This window comes from Rhinolophus hipposideros, assembly GCF_964194185.1.
Source record: "Rhinolophus hipposideros genome assembly, contig: HAP1_SCAFFOLD_89, whole genome shotgun sequence".
NCBI classification, from domain to species: Eukaryota; Metazoa; Chordata; class Mammalia; order Chiroptera; family Rhinolophidae; genus Rhinolophus; species Rhinolophus hipposideros.
The window spans coordinates 90,441-112,431 of NW_027669012.1; positions in this window are offsets into that span (position 1 = coordinate 90,441).

Sequence of the window (21,991 nt, forward strand, 5' to 3'; positions counted from 1 at the left end):
CACACACACACACACAGACATAGAGCAGAGGAAGTAAAAGTTCTTCATGTATTAATTGCCCACCAGTTGTATGAGTAACATTCACTCTACTATAGTCTTCAGGGGTGTTCCCAAAGAAATATTTTTACATCACTTCAATCTGACGCTTTCAAAGTTCTGTGTTTTTCTATTGTGTATTTACAATGTATTTGACTTTTTTCTTTTAACAGTGGATGAGTGTTCTCAATGCGACCCTGCAAGCAGGTAGGATTTTATGGATTTCTAAAATTGCATGTTAACTAAGAGACTGCGGAGAGAAGCCAGTAAGCTTTAATGAGTGTTCTGCTCTGGGCTAGACCCTATACTATGTGCCTAACATTGGTTATCCCAGGTCGTCGGCACAGTAGATTTGCAAAGTAGCTGTGCTGTTCGGCCGTTTTTATTCATTAGAGGAGTGTGGTTCCAGGAGGTGGATTAATTGACCCTTGGTTCCATAGTTACCAAGTGGCTGACCCGTGATGTGACCTTCAGCCTGCTTGGCTTCCCAAGTCCGTTCTCTTGTCCCTCAGCCTGTACTGAGAAGTGCCTGGACAGGTCTGGATTCAAGATTCAGGTGCACGTCAGGTGGCCTCAGAGAGTCCCGTTTAGTGATGCCTTAATGCTGATTTAGAAGTTTCCTATCAAGCCCAGGTAGCCCAAGCTCTGTCTAAATGTACTTGACAGTTGCAGCAGTCACGAGAACCTTGTTTTCACCATCAGTGTTGAGGGCAGATGTCAGTTCGCTATGGCCACAGAACCACAGGTTTACATAAGCAAGACCTAATCAGATAAATGTTTTCAGGTATAATGCGACGTACACTTCTTGGGACGAATCGTCGTTCTGTAAGTGAAGATCATCTCTGTATAGACTGTTGTGCTAATTCAGCACAAATTGAGAGGATATTTCTAATTGATTTCTCTACTTACTGACTCCTCAGCCTGTGTTTTCCTTCTGGCTAATACCTTTACCTTGTTCTAGGAAGTTTTTTCTCTTTTTCCAGAGTCTTTCTTCCTTCTTCCATGACTTTTCTTGATTTTTTACCTTTTTCTCTGCTTTACTCGGGGTAGTTTTGTTGCTGTTGTTGTGTTATTTTTTTCCACTTCTGCCAGCTAAGTATTCTCCATTTTTCTTGACAGAATCAAAGGTACATAGAATTCCAGGTGTTGAAGGAATGTCATCAATTAATTATTGCAAACACCCCTAGTACTTCATGCTGCCATTAATGTTTTGGTCAAGTGGTTGATCACATGAGGAGTTTGAACTCCAAGAGATTGAAGTGACTTCTTTGACTACAGTGAGTGATGAAATGAGATTAAGTGTAGGTTTCTAAGCCCAGTACACTTCCTTCTTTATCATCCTTTGGGTGAGTGTTTTAATTATGGAAAGGTCTAGTGAATGCAATGGAAGAGGCTAAGAATGGAATTAGCAGGGGAATCCACGTTTCAAAGGAACAACACAGGTTGGGATAGGAATAAGGCTCTTAGAGCAGAGATTAGGGATCAGATGAGGGAAAAGAGATCAGAATGGTAGGGTATGACAAGGTAAAGAGAAATTACAGGAAGGAAGGACACAGGATGTTGGTAGTTGTCTAAAAAAGCAGATTAAAATAAGGGGCTCAAGGGCATCCTGCCTGAACAGGTTGCTGCTGTTTTGTTTGTTGAATTGGAGGAACCAGCAAAATTTAAGGTTTGTATGAAAACATATTAAACAGTTGAGCCTCTGGAAACATTCTCTTTATAGCAAGTAGGAATGTGGTATCTTCCACCTGCACCCGGAATTACAGAGGGGGTCCCCTTGAGTCCAAAGGCACTGGAGATTGCTGAACTACATAGATCTATGGCCCACGGCAGGTGTCTCGTCACCTCCACCTCTTTGCCCAACGCGCTGATGTCCTTCCCATGGAGATGGAGGGTTGGGCAGAGGGAGGACTGATTGTGAAAACAGTAATGGAGTTGGGTAGGTGGTAACATGCCTGTGCTGGGAGTGGATGACTGAGGCTCCATTTAGCTTGTTTTCCAGGAACAGCGAAATAAAGAAGTCCTACTGTGGGTCATTTGAGCCCAACCTTGTTTCAGGGGTCTATGCCTCCGTAGGCTGAAGTTTTCAAGGTTGGAGATTGCCAGGAAGCTGTGCGGACAAGTGATCTGGGAGTGGGGAGGCTAACAACGTACATATTTGTTCTTTGACTTTTGTACATGTAAGTTGCAAACATTTCATGCATTTCAGGGACCTCACTGTAGTGTTTTTGAGTGAAAACAAGGAATGGGGTAAGTTTAGTAACTGCTTTCTATGTTAAAGAAGCAAGACTGCCGTTTTTGACCCACACAGATTAATCTTTCAACCAGGGACAGACCGTGGAGAAGGCTCAGTGTATCATTCTACCTTGATTTAGCTCATTGCTTTTGTCCCAGTTCAGGTTCCTATTGTCAGCTATTAATTGCATTTTCATTTCAGCCTTCAGGACTTTTGGTGAAAACAAGGTACTCTCAGGTGTTGCCAACATGTTTGCTGTCATTCTTTGTTATGGAAACTTAGAGTGTATCTTCATTAAATATTGCACGAGTTGGGAGTGGTGGAGGCAGCAATAGATAACTGATAGCTTTTCTAGAACATCGTCTAAATTTTAATCATATCAAGAAACTTCATTTCATATGCAGATAGCTGAATTGCACTCCTTTTGTTGTTGTTGTTGCTGCCTTTGTAAAGAAATGAACTCACTTGTGTCTGTTGTGTATCTTTCCCCGGAAGTCTTTCCTGGAAACCTGGCAGTGATGATTTATGTTGTACGTCAGACGATGGACTCTTCGATGTTGGTACCAAGGTAAAAGGCTCCTGTGTGAAATTAACTGTTGTGCTCTTAATTTAGTTTTGTGTAGCACCGAGTTGTAAAATTTAGTAGTGCTCCACCTATCATTGTTTTATGTTTGTTATGGAAAATTGGTCAGCGTGAACCATTTTATAACATATGACCATTTGACACTTCATTGTTTTGTTGTTGTTCTTTTAACTTTAGTAAGTATCGAAAATGGGAGCTGAGAAAAGAAGGGTCTGGGAAATGTATAGTGATAGTAAAATTCTATAGGGAGTTTTCCCACAGTGACGGAGATATGCAATTTGGTTAAAGGTAAGGATTCTTAATGTGACTTTTACGTTATACCAGCATGACTTTTATCATACTCGTGCCGAAATGAAATCTTTAATGGATTCAGGTACTCATTGTAACAGTCATGAATTCTTCCTGATACCTTTCAGTTTTAAAACTATATAGCATATGACATATAGTTTTATTTTTTTAAGCTTTGTATGTTGGTATGGTATACTTGTTAGGAGGGAGTGTTTTCTCCATTATTTTTTCACTTACATCCCGTGGACATTCCATATTATTTTATATTAGTTTCCGGTATACCAGGTTCATCATTTAGACTTAAAATACTAGTAGAAGTTTTGAAAGTTTAGAATTCATGTTCTCCATCTCAAAACCCATATTACAAAGGGATTCCACTATGTTCTAAATCATTGCATTGTGAATATATTTAAATGTCTTTATCTAATTGAAGAGTATATGTTTTGTATAAAATAATAACCAATTTGAAAAGCAGAGGTTCTTTTTTTTTTCAAGTTTAGTGTTTTAATGGCGTGTTTGATTACATGGTTTTTGATGCGTGGGCCCCTGCGTCCGTATAAGCAAGAGCGACACAGATTTTCATTTAACTGATATGCTGAAATACTCCATAGTCAAATCAACACTTGTTCTGTACCTATTCTGTAACAAGCATGATCTGATTTAATCCTCAGAATAGCCTTGTCAAGAAAGGGAATCCTCATGTTCAGAGATAAGGAAATGGAGTCCAAGGCAATCTAGGCAGCATGTCTTGCAGTAGCCAGGGAGAAGTTTGAGGGTTTGATGCAAAATCCACTTGGCTCCAAAGCTGATGATGCTCTTAGCTGCTCCCTATAAAAACATGTCCATGAGATTTTATGCCCATTGACCATGATGCATTGACCAAAGTAAAGAAAGGATCTGTGTCTGCAGAAGACAGGATCCTTTCTTTACTCTGGTGAAAAGCAGAGATTCTTAAAAACTACATAATAAAGTATCAAATTTCAGAAAGTTTTTAGTTTTAAATGTAAAATTTTTCATTTCTGTTACAGTTGACATTCAATGATGTCAGCCTCAGGTGTACAGCATAGTGGTTAGGCATTTATATAATGTGTAAAGTGGTACCCTGATTAGTGTGGTATACCTGACACCATACTTAGTTATTACAGTGTTATTTACTATATCTTCGTGCTATACTTGACATCTACATGACTATTTTATAACTGCCAATTTGTACTTCTTAACCCTTTAACCTTTTCAATTTGTTCCCCAATACTCTTCCCTCTGGGCAACGATCAGTTAGTTCTCTGCACCTATGAGTTTGTTTCTTTTTACTGTGTTCATTTATTTTTTTTTACATATCACCAATAGGTGAAATCATGTGGTATTTGCCTTTCTCTATCTGACTTTTTTCACTTCGAATAATACCCTCTAGGTCCACGCACATTGTCGCAAATGGTAAGATTTTGTTCTTTGTTTACAGCCAAGTAGTATGTTGTTGTGTATATGTACCACTTCTTCTTTATCCACTACGATGGATACTTCAGTTATTTCTTTATCTGGAGTATTGTAAATAATGTCAATAGAACCATACAGATGCATACATGTTTCAAATCAGTGTTTGGGATTTCTGCGGAGAAAAACCCAGAAGTGGGATTGCTATGCCACCTGGTAGTTCTATTTTCAAATTTTTGAGGAGCTTCCATATTGTTTTCCCTATAGAAAAGGTGTGGGCATCCTTATCAGTTGCTGCTGAGACGTACCTTGGATACTAATCTCTGGTTTATAGCTGATATTTAATATGTTTGATACTAACAATCTTAAGTGGATATTAATAATACTTTAATTATAAGAACCTTACATTGTTACAATATGAAGTCTGTATCATATGTATCATAATTGTTTTATGTTACTTACCTAAGATTATAATTTAATTAGTATGTTTTCAAACTCTTATACTGGAACAAATAGGAGAGGATCATAATTTATAGGTTTGTTTCAGTGGCTTTACCCTGCCTCTCACGGTCATATAAATTGTATGCTCAATCCAGGAGGTGGTATTTGCATTGTAGTCCATACTCATTATGGACTACACTGAGTGTACATAGGAACGTATACATGATTACAAGCAGATAAAATGTACTGTTGGCTCTTGGAATTGGTAAAAGGATTTTAGTACTGGGGTTCTATTCTGGGCTTAATGCTCCCCATTTTTTGACATTGCTGATAGTTTGATGAATGATTTCAGTGTAACTGGTGTAAGAGACCACTTCCATTGGCATCCCATCTGTGTAAAATATCAAATTTTATTAGAACCTAAAATACAGCAACAATAATAAGGCTAACTGCAAACCCTTTGGTTTTACTGTGTGTCATGTCCTTTTCTATTACATATGTTCCCTAATTTAATCTTCCCAATATCCCAGTGAGGTAGATGCCACTATTGTCTCATTTTATACATGAAGAAGCTGAGACCCCAAAAATTTAAGTATTTTGCTCAAGGTCACCCAGCTAATAACTGGTGGACTTGGGATAAAAACCCAGGCATTTTGGCTCTTATTTAGTTACTGCCCCTCAAACTATTCCATGACTATCTGACTGCCCCCAAGAGTAGCCTGTTAACTTTCATAATCACTGGACTAGCCTGGTAATTCACGTATGTGAATATTTAAAATTAGAGTTGATGGGATGCTTGGAATACAGTATGTTTGATTTCTTGGGTCATTTGTACCACAAGTATGATAATTGTGAGAACTCATTCAAGAAAAAGTGCTCCATACCTCGTTGCTGAATATCACTGCGGTCACAAAGCTCCCTTTGGGAAACTCTGCACCAATGCCACCGCCTAGTTCACAGTTCAAAGCACATTGGAACTCTTCTTCTGGAATGGCCATCATTGCTGTCATCATATTACCCTTGATGTCCTGAATGTCATCAAATAGTCTTCCTTTCCATATTTTCTTTATCTTTGGATAATGACATATTTAGTCACTGGGGACCAGATCAGGTGAGTAGGGAGGGTGTTGCAATACAGTTATTTGTTTACAGGCTAAAAACTCCCTCAGACACAGTGCCCTGTGAGCTGGTGCATTGTCGTGATGCAAGAGCAATGAGTCGTTGGCTAAAAGTTCAGGTCATCTTAACTTTTTCACACAATCTTTTAAGCAATTCCAAAGAGTAAACTTGGTTAACTGTGGGTCCAGTTGGTACAAATTCATAATGAACAGTCCCTCACATATATATAAAAAAAGGGGAGCAACATCATTGCAACAAGTTTGCGAACTTAATTGTCAGATGTCATAGATCATCAGTAAACATAACTTTTTCTTTATTTTAGCTGCAAGAAGCAGGAGCTCAACATCCAGAGGATGCACGATGCACTGAGAAGATGCAAGATCACGTGCAAAAGTATAAGTTAAAGCAGCACAGAAAATAACTTGAGTATTTATAAAGCAGATGTGTAGTGTAGTATGACCATTAGATCAGTTATAACAATAAACACGTGAGTGTGAAGCTGGGTCAAAATGGCAGCTTTGAGCTACCTTGAAAAGAATAATTTGTGTACATTATCTCTAATTTTGCATATTATGCAAAATTCACAACTAGAAAAATAGCACAATTGCCAAATCATGCGCTTTTCAAATTGTAAGATTTTATGTAGTTGCACAATAGATATTTGTTCAGTGATTATGTGGTATGCTTTAAAGTCAATGTGTGAGAATAATTATGTCAAAATATTCACTTTAGGCTTGAAGCTGAAAATATTGACCTAATACCGACAATTCAAAAGCTAGTGGGCATAATCGAACAGCTTCTCAGGCACCTGTCAGGTACAAGTTTGGTAAGTGAATCTCTTCATTTCTGTCATACTGCAAAGGAATTTCTATGTCTGTCATAGTACCATATAAGGATATTTTAGACAATAAGAACAGTCTCATTAATAAAAGTACTGTATTCATGTTGATACTACTTGCTGGGAGTAACGTAATTCCTCTCCACAGAGAAAGAAATCTCAGTTCATAAAATTAATGATTTTTGTAGTAAGATTTTTATAGAAAAAGATTGTGATAGTCTAAAGGCAACATTTGATATACACCATGTTTCATTTATCCTTTCGTGTGTCCAACATTTGGGTTTTTCCAACTGTTGGCTGTTGCTATTTATGCTGCCACAAACATTGGACTACAAATATCTGTTTGAGTCCAGGCATTTGAGTAATGATTTGATCCAGAATTCTAAATTTCCCTTGAAATCTAAACCCTTTAGTGAGATTTGGAGAATGAATTACTTTTAATGTTCTAATTTGTTTTCTTCATCATTAACGCATACTGGGTCATTAGGCAAATGTTTCCTGAAAAGAATATACTTTTCTCTTTGTTGGATTTTGAAAAAGAAAAGAGATGCCAGTGTAAAAGTAGAAATGAATGCCCAATCAAGTCCTTACATAGTAACATAGTGCTTCTAGCTTTGCAAGTTTAGAAACTAATCTTTTTCCATTCACTTGAGTTAATCATACGCCTTTAAAGATTTAACAGTTTGATGTCAGAAAAGATTGATGTGTCATCCAGGATGACAATTTCCTGATGGACAGTGAAAACCGTGTCACTATCTTTCCTAAGCAGAACAACATTCCTCTGCCATCCTCCTGTCCTATGTAGGAGAGGCTCCCTAGGATTTCCCATCATAAGATCGCATTGTGACCCCTGAGGTGGACCAATGACATAGATGTACCTTCCAGCTGGTGTCTTTCAGTCACAGTAGCCAGGTCTAAGCAATTTCATTAGACAGTCATGCCCATCAAGGGAAACAGAAGATTGTTCTGATGGTCCTTCTTGTGGCCAAAGAAACTTTGAAAAAAAATTTTTGTCTAGACTTCTTGTCAATTAAGTCACATTATGTTGCTAACATACTTTTCATATGAGTGACATGATAATGTGTTGATAAGGAGTCTTACATGAATGTGAGTTCCATGAGTTGTCACATCACAGCTTTATAGAGAAATCTATTATATTAAGGTATCAAAAATTGAAAAATTGGGGATTTGTGGTCAAGATAGCAGAGTAGGTAAATGCCATGCTTGCCTCCTCTCACGACCACATCAAAATTACAACTAAACTACAGAACAATCATCACTGAGCATCACCTGAAGTCTAGCTCAACCAAAGTCGTCCTACCTCTAGGGACATACAGAAGAAGTCACCTCGAGACTGGTAGGAGGAGCAGAAAAAACAGAACGAGCTGATGCCAGACCCTTGTGCGACTGTCAGAAGTCTAGAGGGATAGCTTGCTTGTCGAGGTCCACTAGGGGTGTGAGAGGTCCCAGCTCCACACCAGGCATCCTAGCCCAGGATTCCAATGCTAGAGAGAGATGTCCCCATAGCTTCTGGCTGTGGAAACCACTGGTCATTCTGGTTGGGTGAGATGAAAAGGGTGGCTAGAGTCCCAGTTGATTCTTTTATAGGGCTTGGAATGGGCTTACTAACTGACAGATTCATTTGCCCTGAACTCTAACACTGGGCAGTAGTTCAGGGATATAAGGGGAGGAACTAAGCTTTTTGCCTTTAGGGTGATGGCTGGAGGGGAGCTTCTTCCCACACAGAGGTGCTTGTGGAATCCATTGTTTCTGTACTGATCCATCACCTGTTGCAGTGTGAGACATAGACGGCCTCCATCTCTTGAGTCTACATCAACCTGGCTAACACTGTCCACCCACCCTGGTGATTCCCTGAGAACCTGCCCCACCTAACTTGAGAGCCAACCCAAGCTTCTTCCAGTGACTTTTCCAAAAAAAAAACATCCTGTCTTGGCTCATGCTGCAGACTTGCCTAAAATCTCTCAAAGGTTCACAAAACCTAAACAAGCGTTATGTGGCCTCAGCTGTCCTTTACTTCTTGCTGTGTAGACCCAAGATGGCACTAATGGAAGCTGGCTGTGGTTCATAACTGGAACTCTTGAGGCACCTCCAAAGCCGGTGCAGGTGGCGCCATCTGCATCCTGCTTTGTGGTCAAGCTAGGTTGCCCTCTGCAGGACATAGGCTGCGGCTGAACTAGGCCTGTGGCCGGGCCACTTCTAGGAGTCCCTAGGGCTGACATACCTGGTGGCCATCTTTGGACAGAGCAGGAGCATCACCGCTCTGGTGCCTCCCAGAAAGACACAACCAAAGTGTACACAGGGCAGACACCAGTGCCCTGCTAAAGCAAATCCTGCTCTATAGGGGCAGCCCCTGCAAAAACAGCTCCTCCACTGTAGTCCTGGTCAGTCCTCACAACCACACAGTCTGACCATCAATCCCTCCCATTGACATGCAAACAGCAGCCAAGGCTGCACTACAACAGGAGAGCACAGAGAACTCACACAAGGGGCAGAGCTGCCGCGCCCGGCTCTGGGTAACAAGTAGGCTGTGCCACACGGCCCCACAGGACACCTACTATATAAGGCCACTCAAATAGGCCTGGGAGACACAGCAGTCCTACCTCATACACAGAAACATTCAGAAGGAGGGAGCCAACATGGGGAGTCAAAGAAACATGCCAACTAAAAGAACAGAAGAAACCGCCAGAAAAATACTGAGCAAGATAGAGACAAGCAATCTATCCGATGCAGAGTTCAAAACACTGGTTATTAGGATGCTCAGGGACCTCAAGAAGAACTTCCACTAAGACATAGGAAACATAAAAATGAAGATAGAAAACATAAAAATGAACCAGTCATAAGTAAAGAATAAAATAACTGAAAAAGCGAAAGTCTTAGAGGGAATGAAAACTGACTAGATGAAGCAGAGAATCGAATGAGTGATTTAGAAGATACGGTAGCAGAGAATACCCAGTCAGAACAGCAAAAAGAATCCAAAATATGAGGACAGTTTAAGGGACCTCTGAGAATGTCAAGCATACCAACATTATCATATGGGGTACTACGAGAAGAAGAAATGAAGGAATTCGAAATGTACTTGATAATGACTGAGAACTTCCCTAACTTGGTAAAGGAAATGGACATATAAGCCCAGAATTTCAAAGAAGATGAGCCCAAACAGGCCCATACCAAGATACGTCATAATTAAATGCCAAAGTTTATAGGCAAATAAAGACTTTTTAAAACAGCAAGCAAAAAGCGGTTAGTAACCTGTAAAGGAGCACCCATAAGACTAGCAGGTGATTTCTCAAGAGCAACTTTGTAGGCCAGAAGGGATTGGCACAAAATATTCAAAGTGATGAAAGACATGCCTACAACTAAGATTTCTTTACCCAGCAAAGCTATAATTTAGTATCATAGGACAGATCAAGAGCTTTCTGGAGGAAAAAAAAAACAAAAACTGAAGGAGTTCATCAGTACCAAACCAGTATTACAAGGAATATTAGAGGGACTTCTTTAAAAGGAACAAAAAAGGAAGAACAAAAATATCAATCATAAAATAGCAGTAACTACATATCTATGCACAATTACTTTATGTGTAAATAGATTAAATTCTCCAATCAAAACACAGGGTGGCTGAAAGGATAAGAAAATAAGATCCTTACATATGCTCCCTACAACAGACTTGCTTCAGATCAAAAGACACAGAGACTGAAATTAAAGGGATATTTCATGAAAACAAAATAAAATTTAAAAAGCTGTGGGAGCAATACTTGTATCACACAATATAGACTTTTAAACAAAGGCTATCACAAGAGTTGAAGAATGACCCAGATATCCCACTTCAGAGAATTTATCCAAAGAAACCGAAAAATGCCAATTCGAAGCGATGTGTACGTCAATATGTTCACTGCAGGATTCTTTACAATGGCCAAGATGTGCATGCAGCCTATCAATGGATGAATGGATAAAGAAGAGATGATACATGTATGCAATGGAATATTGCTTGGCCACAGAAGGAAATGGGCTCTGGCCATCTGTGGCAGTGTGGATGGACCTGGAGGGTACAGTGCTGAGTGGAGTGTGTCAGACCGAGAAAGATGCACTGTGATTGTGCTTCTAAGTGGAATTGAAGAAGAGAACAAACAAACAGAAAAAAGTTCATACATACAAAGGACATTTTGTTGGTTGCCAGCTGGGGGTTAAAAGGGGAGAGATTAAAAAGTACAAATTGGTCGTTACAAAGTAGTCATGGGGATCCAGGGTTTAGTATAAGGCATGTATTAATGATATTGCAATAACAACACATGGCATCAGATGAGTACTAGGTAATTTAGGGTGATAGGTGGGAGAGGAGTTAGGAGCAGGGTGGAAAAGGTGAAGGGGTTAAAAAGTACAAATTGGTAGTTACTAAATAGTCACGGGGATGTAATGTAAAGCATGGGGAATATAGTTAATACTATGACAATAACTATGTATAGTGCCAGGTGGGTACTGGATGAGTCAGGGGAATCACTTTGTTAAATTACTTAAATTCTAACCACTATGCTGTACACCTAAAATTAATATAAAATAATATTGAATGTCAAAAAATTGAAAAATTTGTAAAAACACCCAAAACTGATTAAGCTTATACCAAAATAATGAGGGACGATAGGTTCCTAGGGGAAGTAATTAGGATCTCAACAAAATTATCAGCCACCATAAGGTCTACCCTGTAAATCAAAAGTTTAATTACGACAGGTTTCAACGAATTCGATCAATAGCCCCCCAGGTGAGAGAGTACCTGGAGTAAGACATTTGATTCACACAATGTGAGAGGAAGCATCTGGACTGGGAAGAAAGGATAGCTCCAACTGACTTAAGCTGTCAAACAAGATGGTGGAGTGTACTTGCGAAAGGAATTTCAGAACACTTCCATAGGTCAGGTCAGGTCCCAAGGAATAGGAAGTTATTCAATAGAGCAAACAAAAATGGAAAGGCGAATAGTAGATAATGTGAACCTTATGAAAAAACTTATGCATTCTGAGAGAAAAATAGGACAAAGTATGCTGGTCAACATCCTAAGGGTGAGGAGCTGCCAAGAACTGAAAATAACGCTATGTTCACAGTAACAGTGATAAGAATCCCCATGAAATGTACCAGATGAGCTGATCCACAGCAAGTCATGGTGTATGAGTGTGTGGTTGAGGGACACTGTCTATGAGGAGCTCCAGGGGAAAAAGGAAAGTACAGATGACCTCAGTAAAGGGGTCAAGGCTGCCACTGTAGATGAGGGAATGTGGTTTGAAGCACTGGGATGTAAGGAACTGAGAGCATTTAAAAAGAGGAATAGAAAAGGGTCAAGGCCTGACCACCAGGACTGCTGTTCAGAGATGAGTTGGGCTAGGAAGACTATAGAAAGGGTGTGGGCATCCTTATCAGTTGCTGCTGAGAAGTAAAGCAGGACAAGGACTAAAAGAGATGACCCTGAAAAATGTTTTCGCGCAATTATAAGGACAGAAAGTCAGGCTCTCATGTAAAAGAAGAGAATAAGTGGCGAAAATATGGACCTGGGGATGAGACCACACATTAAAGAGGGTTAGAGTCCAAGGAGAAAAACAAGATGACAGAAAAAGTTACAGGAATCAAGAAAAAGTTATGTGTTTATATAATATAGAGAAGATAAACTTTAGTTAAAGAGAAAAATATTTACTAGAAAAGCAGAAATTGAAACCTATGGAAGAACGCTTAACAGAGAATGAGTGTCTTCCTCTGATGCTCATATCAGATTATCACAATAATGTAAGGTGGACTGCACGGGAAGTTTTCAAAGATTATCGTAGAAAAATGTGATTCCATAAGCCCTGTAAAATTTTGAACTGTTGATGAAAATGTCTCTGGAGGCATTTCTACAAACTGAAATGTAAATAGAGCCACTATTTAAATCAGGTCTTTAACACTTAGTAGTTTTACATGTAAAAACGTCTGTTTTTAAGAAAGTTTGGCAATTTAAATTCCAGGAAACCAATGATGACACTGTAAAATCAATTTCAGCTGTTTTAAGAAAAGTCATTGTTTTTGAAATCTGCCCTTACTGGCATCAGGTTTATAAACTACATTTTATACACCTGTCTACATATATTCCTCATGAACTCATGAGGAATAATGTTTTAAAGAAAGAAGAGTGAGTCTCTAGAATTTTAAAATTAACTTTCTTTAAAAATGTTTTTCAAAGTCTGAGGATGAAAAGGAACAATTAAAGTACTATGAGAAGTTAGAATCTCTGCAATATAATTTGAATCAACAAAAGAAGAAAAATGATGAATTAGAGACCGAGGTTACCAGGTAAGGTTTTAATATTTCAGATCATGTCAACCATTAATTACTATTTAATTATAATTCTTACTTTATGAAAACCTAAGTACAAATGTATTTCATACCTGTAATTTTCATAATTAAACAAGTTATCCTACTTACGAATTTACATCAGAAACTCACAGCATAGTCAAACTTGTGTGAATGCCAAAATATTATACCTACTCTTGAATGATTCCTAAAACTATAATGACCGTGTCTTTTGCATATACTGTCAACTGCACTCTTCCTGGTCTCCATTGAATCTTTATTTCTGCAGGATGTCTGTGCTCTCTTTGGTAATCTTTCCTTCTTTTTGTAGTGTTCTTCCCTTCAGCATTCTAACAGTTTAATGTCTAAAAACCTATCTGTGGTATTGTTTAACAACATCAGAATTGTTATTGATTTGGCTTCTATGTTCTTTCTACTTTTTTGTCAGTTATAAAATATGTCATACATACCAAACCATATGTATAACTTAAAAAAGAATGAGATGAGTAATCATCTCACTCAGATAATAATGGAATCTTTCCCAACGTCTGGGAATCCCGCACGTGGCTTGCTTTCTGTTTACTTGCTGCTTACTGAATGAAGTTTTTTCTCTGATTCTCCTCAGTGTTTTTTCTCCCATGTCACTGTCTTTCTCTGCATTGTTTTGTATTCTTCTCATTTTGTTAACTTTGTGCTAGCAAAGATCTCTTCGTAAAACAGACTCGAAGAGACTGTGACACATTATCTCTCCAATTTCCTTTCTTCTAAAGCCCTGCCCCTTTCCTTTCCCCTCCACTCAGACTTCAGATTTTTCTTTCCGGTTTCTCTTTCTATTTTGAATGATCTCTTGTTGGTACCTACTTTCTTTTCTTCTGGCAGACTGCGGTCAGTAGGCACCGAATGGTATTTTGGTGTCTTTTCAAAACATCCACATATATTATACTTTTCTTCTTCACCTAGGATACTAATCTCTGGTTTATAGCTGATATTTAATATGTTTGATACTAACAATCTTAAGTGGATATTAATAATACTTTAATTATAAGAACCTTACATTGTTACAATATGAAGTCTGTATCATATGTATCACAATTGTTTTATGTTACTTACCTAAGGTTATAATTTTATTAGTATGCTTTCAAACTCTTATACTGGAACAAATAGGAGAGGATCATAATTTATAGATTTGTTTATTTTGTATGATAGACATATCATCTCTTTAAATAATTACTAAACATTTACTCTTAAAGAATTTGACTTACTCGTTTTCTACAATTCTGCAGACTGAAGACCCTCTTTCAGAATACAAGGATGCTACATGACAGTCAAAATGGAGAGGTTAGTTTCCTTGGAGATTTAGAACCCAATCAATCTGAAATGGATATTCAGATGGCTAGGTTAAAACAGAAGGTACTTTGTAATCCGTTTGGGACCCAGAAATCACTTAATTTGGGGAAATAGAAACCACTCAATGCTTTGAGCAGTACAATATTGATTTCTCTCTTAATTTTACAGACTCAAGCAGTGAAAAAGATAGCTTATTTTCTATATCATTTTTCTATAAAAGGGCATACTGTTACCTCTCCTTTGTCTCAACCCTGGCTAGTGATCTAAAGCCAAGAAGGACACCGTTGCATGACCCCAAAGCACTGGCTCCAATCTTCATTGAGATGTAATGAACATAGCATGCAGTTCCATCATTTAAAGTATGCAGTGCAGTGGCTTTTAGTGTATTCAAAGCTTTATGCAGTCATCATCACAATCAGTTTTACACCATTTTCATCACCCTGGAAAGTATCTGTGTACTGTTAGCCTTCACCGTGTGCCAGTCTGCCCTTCCCACTCTTCCTAGCCCTAGGGAACCACTAGTGAACTCTCTGCTCCATATTGTGGTTTTGATGTAGTTTTTTCTGATGACTAATGATGCTGAGCAATCTTTTCCCATGCTTATTATCCATTTGTATAACTTCTTTGAAAAACTGTTGTTTCAATTCCTTCGCCCTTTTAAAATTGCACTGTCTCTTTCTTGTTGAATTGTAAGAGTTCTTTATATATCCTGGATACAAATCGCTTATCAGATATAGGATTTTCAAATATTTCTCCCTTTCATTAGCTTGCCTTTTTAGTCTTTCAATGGTATCCTTTAAAGCACAGAAGCATTTTATTTTAATGGAGTCCAGTTAATCTATTTTTTTAAACACTCAATTACGAACTCTTTCATGAAGACGTATAACTATGCTTTCTTCTAAGCTTTTATAATTTTAGCTTTTACATTTTGAGATAATTTTTATATCTGGTATGATGTAGAGCTCTAATTTTTTCTTTTGCATGTGGATATCCAGTTGATCCAGTATCATTGGCTCAAAAGACTATTCACCTCCAATTGGATTTTTTAGCACCCTTGTCAAAAATCACTCGGCTCTACATATGAGGTTAATTTCCGGATCCTTAATTTTGATTCATTGATCTATAGATCTGTCCTTACGCCATTACCAAATCAAATGTTATGAGAACGCTTCCCCAGTCATCTTGCATATTACCAGATGCCTTATGGAATAATAAAATGTCAATGTAGGGGAATATCTTTAATTCCACTTCTGTGGAGATGTTTTGCTTCTGGATGGAGACTGTGGCCTGCAGACCTTGGTGACCTTATGACATGATGGGATATTAGGCTTACAAAGTCGACTCATTCCTTTTGTTTTCTTCATTCAAAACATTAATCTTTAACCCAGTGCCTCCCTTTCCCTCCCATTTCCATCAAATGTCGGTAATAGGATCTGACACTTGGTGACAACTTTCTTCATTTTGTCTATCTCCTAATCCATAGCCTCTTCCATAGATTTCACTGTCTAGGAAGGAGAAGATGAAACCAGGACCATCTGCTTTCCTCTTTAGAAATCTCTCTAATCCATCATCTTGCAATTGAAAAGTAGATTCTGTTTGACCCGGTTCTTTTCTGAAACACTGGTGCCAATCTTGTTCTTGGCATAGATCCTACATTCTCAGAAACACATTGAGATGCATAGTTGTACCTTTAGCTTCATATATAATTAATGGAATAAATATTTCATCCCATCCAAAGAAAACATTTCAAGAGTACAGCTGTTAAAATTCAGGAAGTAATTAATCAATCAGAAAGAAATAATAGATTCGTGATGTGAATTATAAAATGTCAAAGCCTTTTTTGTGATACGGAGAAGCATTTTGGTATAAGATACAGAAGACATGGTCTTCCCTTCCCATACAAACAAGCTTGAAGTACGGTAAAGGAGAGATTGTATTTAAATAGTGCCAGAGGACACTATGATTGTTTTACTACTGAGATTAAAAATGATTCCATAATGCTCTCTATTTCCTCACCGAGGAAAAGGAAGTGAAGATTGAGTACTAGATTGATGAATAAATATTGAAAGCTGCCTATCTCTTTTAGAATTTTAGGGAATGGAAATCAGGAAAAAGGTTTGATTTTGGTTATTAACTGGCTATTTCTAGTTTTACAACTATCGTACTAGAAATCATATGTCTCCTTGCCAGCCTTCCTTATCCTGTACGTTGAGGGAAGCTTCTAAAGATGCCTACCTGCCTAGCTGTCGTTGAAGGGAACCCTTGAGATACTTCTTATGCTTTTCTTGTATTCACTGCTTCTTCTCATTAGCATTGTGTGTCATTAATAAGTCAATCTCCACATTACTTAGATTACACTATAAAGGAGACTAAAGGCATACCTCGGAGATATTGCAGATTTGGTTCCAACCACAGCAATACACTAGTAACCCAATGAAGTGAATCACAAGAATTGTGCATATAAATTTATTTTACACTAGTCTGTAGTCTATTAAGTGTGTGGTAACATTATGTCTAAATAGACAGTGTACATACCTTAATTAAAAAGTACTTCATTGCTAAACTGCCAAACATAATCCAACTGGGTCGGAAAAGTGCTGTTCATACACTTGGTGAATGCATGATTGTCAAATGCTTTCAATTTGTAAAACATAGTTGCAAAACACAATACAGCAAAGTGCAATAAAAGAAGATATCTGTAATTAATAACTTATCAGTTACGTTTCCTATTATCTCTTTTTTTAATCCAGAAGGTGTGGCTATTTTTTCCTTAATCTCTAATGGAGTGGTTGAAATAAACAACAGTTATTTGACTCACAGATCCATACTTAAGAAGAGTGTGGCCAGAACCATCTGTCTCCGTTCCCCTCAGCTTCAATTGGGGCGGCTCGATGGCTGGAGGCTGGAATCATTTGAAAGTTTGCTCAGCAACGTGTCCGGTAGTTGGTGCCTACTGTTGGTCGGCTCTCTAGCTGGAGCAGACGGCAGGAAAACCTACACCTGAACACCCGGCTCGCATTGTGGCCCGAGCCTTCCCACAACACGGGGCTGGATTCCAAGGTTCAGATCCTCAGAGACATAACCAACAGGAGTTGTGTTGCCCTTTGTGAAGTAGTCTTGGAATTCACACAGAATGTCTTTCAACATATTCTGTTCATTAGGAGCAAGTCACTAATGTTGACCCATATTCTAGTGGTTTTATGCAATGAATATTTCAAATTTACGGACACATTTAAAAACCACCTTGATCTGTCCACTGGCCACAATTCTTTACATTCCCCCCACATGGAAAATACACTCATCCCTACACAATACTCGCCACAAGTCTCAATTTAATGGCATTAGGCTCAGGTTCGAATCTAAGATTTTACCATCTTAGTCTGGTGCAAATGGGGATGAAGGGCCTGGGTTTTGGTTTCTAGGATAAAGCCCCTTGAGGACAATTCCTTTCAATATGAAAACATGAGAAAGGAAGAGAGAAGTTATCTACCACCCACACACCCAACATTCTGCTCGACTGCTGAAGTTTCCCCTGCAGAAATAGAAACTGGAAGGCACGTTAGTCCATAGCAATTCTGAAATACAGCCTGATGTGTGCTGTCCGTTCTTTGATTAGGACTTAGTCCTAATCATGCCAATGCTTCTCCATGGCCCTTTGCTGTCCCCTGTGAGCTCTTTGTTCTGTCCTTTTCATAAGAAATGACCTGTGCTTGCAGCTCTTCCCTCAGCGTCATTCCTCCACCCAAATGTCTAAGACCCACAGGCCTCCTCTTATTTTTCACTCTCTTGGTTTTTATTAGTCCAAGGTAACAAGGTGGTTTTCTGCTACTTGATTATCCTAAAAACTTGGAGTTGCGTGAGAGTTTATTGGGGTTCGTGCCATTAGAAAAGCCACCGTCATACATCGTTTTGAGATAAGCTCTTGGGCTTCCTGTAGCTGTTGTAGGACCATGCCTTTAAAATTCTTTTCCTCTGAAGAGACTTCCAGGAATTTAAGTCCCCACCTTAACTCTTTCGAAGTCTTGAGGAAGGCTTTACAGTCTTGTCTTCATCCGTAGATCATGTCTTCCTGGGAGCACCGCGAATTTGATCTTCACTCAGAAGCCATTTCTTTATCTTAGCATGATTTGACAACAGGGCAATGTGGGAGAGGCTGTAAATGGGAAACACATTTGAACACAATAAGTCCTGGTTCCTTTACAGTTCACAGTCTTTCGTTAGCTCATGTATCTCATGGATTTTACTTGGTTACTTCACAGCAAGAGTCCCCTTTCATCCGGATGTCAGACCCATTTTCTTCACTAGCTGAGAAGTCTTTGTGGCCAGCCCCTTTAAGGGCCCGCAAGCCCCCAATAACCGTCTCTTGGAGGCTCTTGTGGGTGTCGTTCTCATTCTTCTCCACATCCTTTCGGGTTCCACCTACCTCCTGGTGGAAAGGCACTCCTACAGGTTTTAGATTGCTTTTCTTTGTGGCCTCACACCATTTTGAATATCAGTATCGATGCCAGTTGTTCATTGCTGCTCAAGAAACCAACTCAAAAGCTAGTGGCTCAAAACAGCATCTGTTTTGTTCACCAGTAATGCAGTTGAGTGAAGCTCAGTGAGACTAGCTCATTTCTGTTCCACTTGGCATCAGCTGCGTTGCCATGAAGCTGCGAATGAGAATCATCTAAAGGCTGTTACACACCCGTGTAGCAGTTGAAGCGGGGTTTTGGCCGGGACGCCCACTGGGGCTGTCTCAGCGCGAACATCTGTAGGAGGCCTCACTGTGTGTCCTGGGCTTCTTCATCTGCACAACATGGTGGCTGGGTTCTCAGGGCGAGCTTCCCGAGAGAAAGTCAGATGGAAGCTGTATCACATTTTCTGCCGCAGGCATAGCATTCTCACAGCAGTTCTGCCCTATTCCATGCACTAGAATCCAGTTACTTCCTAAGGCCAGCACATATTAAAAGGGAGGGAATTTCATGGAGAAATGTCAAGAATTTGTAGCCATGTTTTAAAAACACTACATCCATCCACTCACCTCATCTTACCAAATAAGCATTGTATCTACAGGAAAGTAGTTCTACCCAACTCAGTATCACTGAAATTCCAGCAGATTTGTTGATGTTTTTATTGCTGTTTAGGATGTTCTTGTATATTGTGGAAAGAGAGGATTACAAGATAGCATTATCGAATTAAGACACTTTTTTGTTGTTGAAAAAAATGTAGCGATCATCTCACTAAACATTCACAGTGTGAGATGTGATTTCTCCTTAACCTTGGGAATCATTTCTTCTTGAAAGCAATTCAAATTACCATGAAACATTTGTAGCTGACGGAGGCCTAACTAACTCAAGATGAGTTACTTGTAACTTTCTACAACTTCGTAAGAAATTATGGAGAGTTAAAATGGGGAACAGGTGAGAGACTATCAACTCAGAGGTGACTTACAGTCATTTTATACAAGAAAAACATGAACCAATCATTCAGGAAATCGTAGAAAATCAAGTACAGATGTTGTGTGGCAAAGTCGATGACAATAAAGGATACATTTTTGAGTCTCCTGGTGCTTTTCTCTTTGTTCTACATTCTGAGTAATTCAAGTTTCCACATTCTAAGACTCTACTACAGTATCGATGACATTTTATGGCAACTGAGTTTATTTCACAAGTTGATACTGGTTTGGGGTTAGACTATTCTCAGTCAACTTCCTTCGTAACCAAATCATACTATCTTACTCATTCAGAATGATGCTCTCAAAGCAAAACTGGAAACTGCATCTTCAGAATGTCTCCATCTGTGGGGTGGCCAGTTGGCTTAATGGTTAGAGCATCGTGCTGGTTCTAATCCTTGGTAACCAAGGTCGCTGGTTCGATTCCCACATGGACCAGTTAGCTACACCCTCCACAACTAGGTTGAAAACAATGGCTGGAGCTTGGAGCTGAGCCCCCAGTGGGCGGCCGGCCAGTTGGTTCAGTGGTTAGAGCACAGTGCTCATAACACCAAGGTTGCCGGTTCGATTCCTGCATGGGTCAGTGAGCTGTACCTTCCATAACTAGTAGATTGAAGAGAACAATTTGACTTGGAGCTGAGCTGCGCATCCCACAACTAGATTGGAAACTGTTACTTGACAGGGAGCTGATGGGTCCTGGAAAAAACACTGTTCCCCAATTATAAAAAAAAAATTTCTTGTTTTAAAAAGTTTTTTTAAAAAAGGATATCTATACCTTGTTGAAGAAAATCAATCTTAAACAGGAGTTATTATCTATGAAAGGAGTACAAAAGTCATGTGAAAAAGTAGAGAATAAAAAGAGTGGAGACAAAAATTATTAAACCTCAAAATTCATATAGTCACGAATGTGGTAGAAAAGAGTGAAGCAGACCACAGTAAATTCTGGGATATTGAAGACTGAGCAAGACAGGATGTAGTAGAAAAAGCTTTTTAAATCTATTTTTACAGGTTAATTCATTGATTTTTAACACGCCTTAATTCATTTTGCTGCAAATTACGTTTTCCATATGCATAGTGTATGTGATTCTTCTACTCCCCTTAACGGCAGTTGTTTTTATTTTTTATTTTTTTTAGATTTCTGGAACTAAGGTGCTATTTGCTTCTCCTTTTAAATATTTCAGTTCCCATCATTATTATCACTCAATTGATCTTTGAGATTTGTTCTTTCTGGATAATCATTTGATTTTTAAGACCAATTGATATAAAACGAGACTATTAGGAAATAAAGAAAATAAAATGCACCATATTCTTAGATTATTAAGTCATATTGTTCAATTTTTAAAATTTAAAATTGATTCTCTTATTGGAATAGTTAGATGAGATGATTCAAAATATTTTCATGATTCAGATTTATTTTATTCCGTATTGATCATAAATATTTTAAACTTCAGCTTTTTTCACATTTAAATTGCCGTCCAAATCATTGAGTTAAAACTAAAGAATACAAATAGACTGTAATTATTCAGTTTATAATTATTTTTAAAATGTATCCTTTCCGTTGGCCTTAGGAACAAGCAGCATCTCAAAAAAACGTACACCCGTTAAATGACCATGTTGGCGCTTCCATAAGTGTCATGGAACTCAGAATTAAACGTCTGGAATCTGAACTCTTCAAAGTGAAAACTTCTTGTAAAACAGAATTGGAAGAATGTAAACACCTCTACCTAGAGGAAGTAAAACTTACAACATTGTTGGAAAAGAAACTAAACAAGTAAGTCCAAAGTCAGAGAAAATCAATCGAGCTCATTAATTTGCCTCTAAAGTATAATTTTTATCCAGGCAGATTCCCGAGATTGATAGGAAATGAAAGCTTACTAAATAGTATAATTTTGGAAAATGATGTTAGTGAAT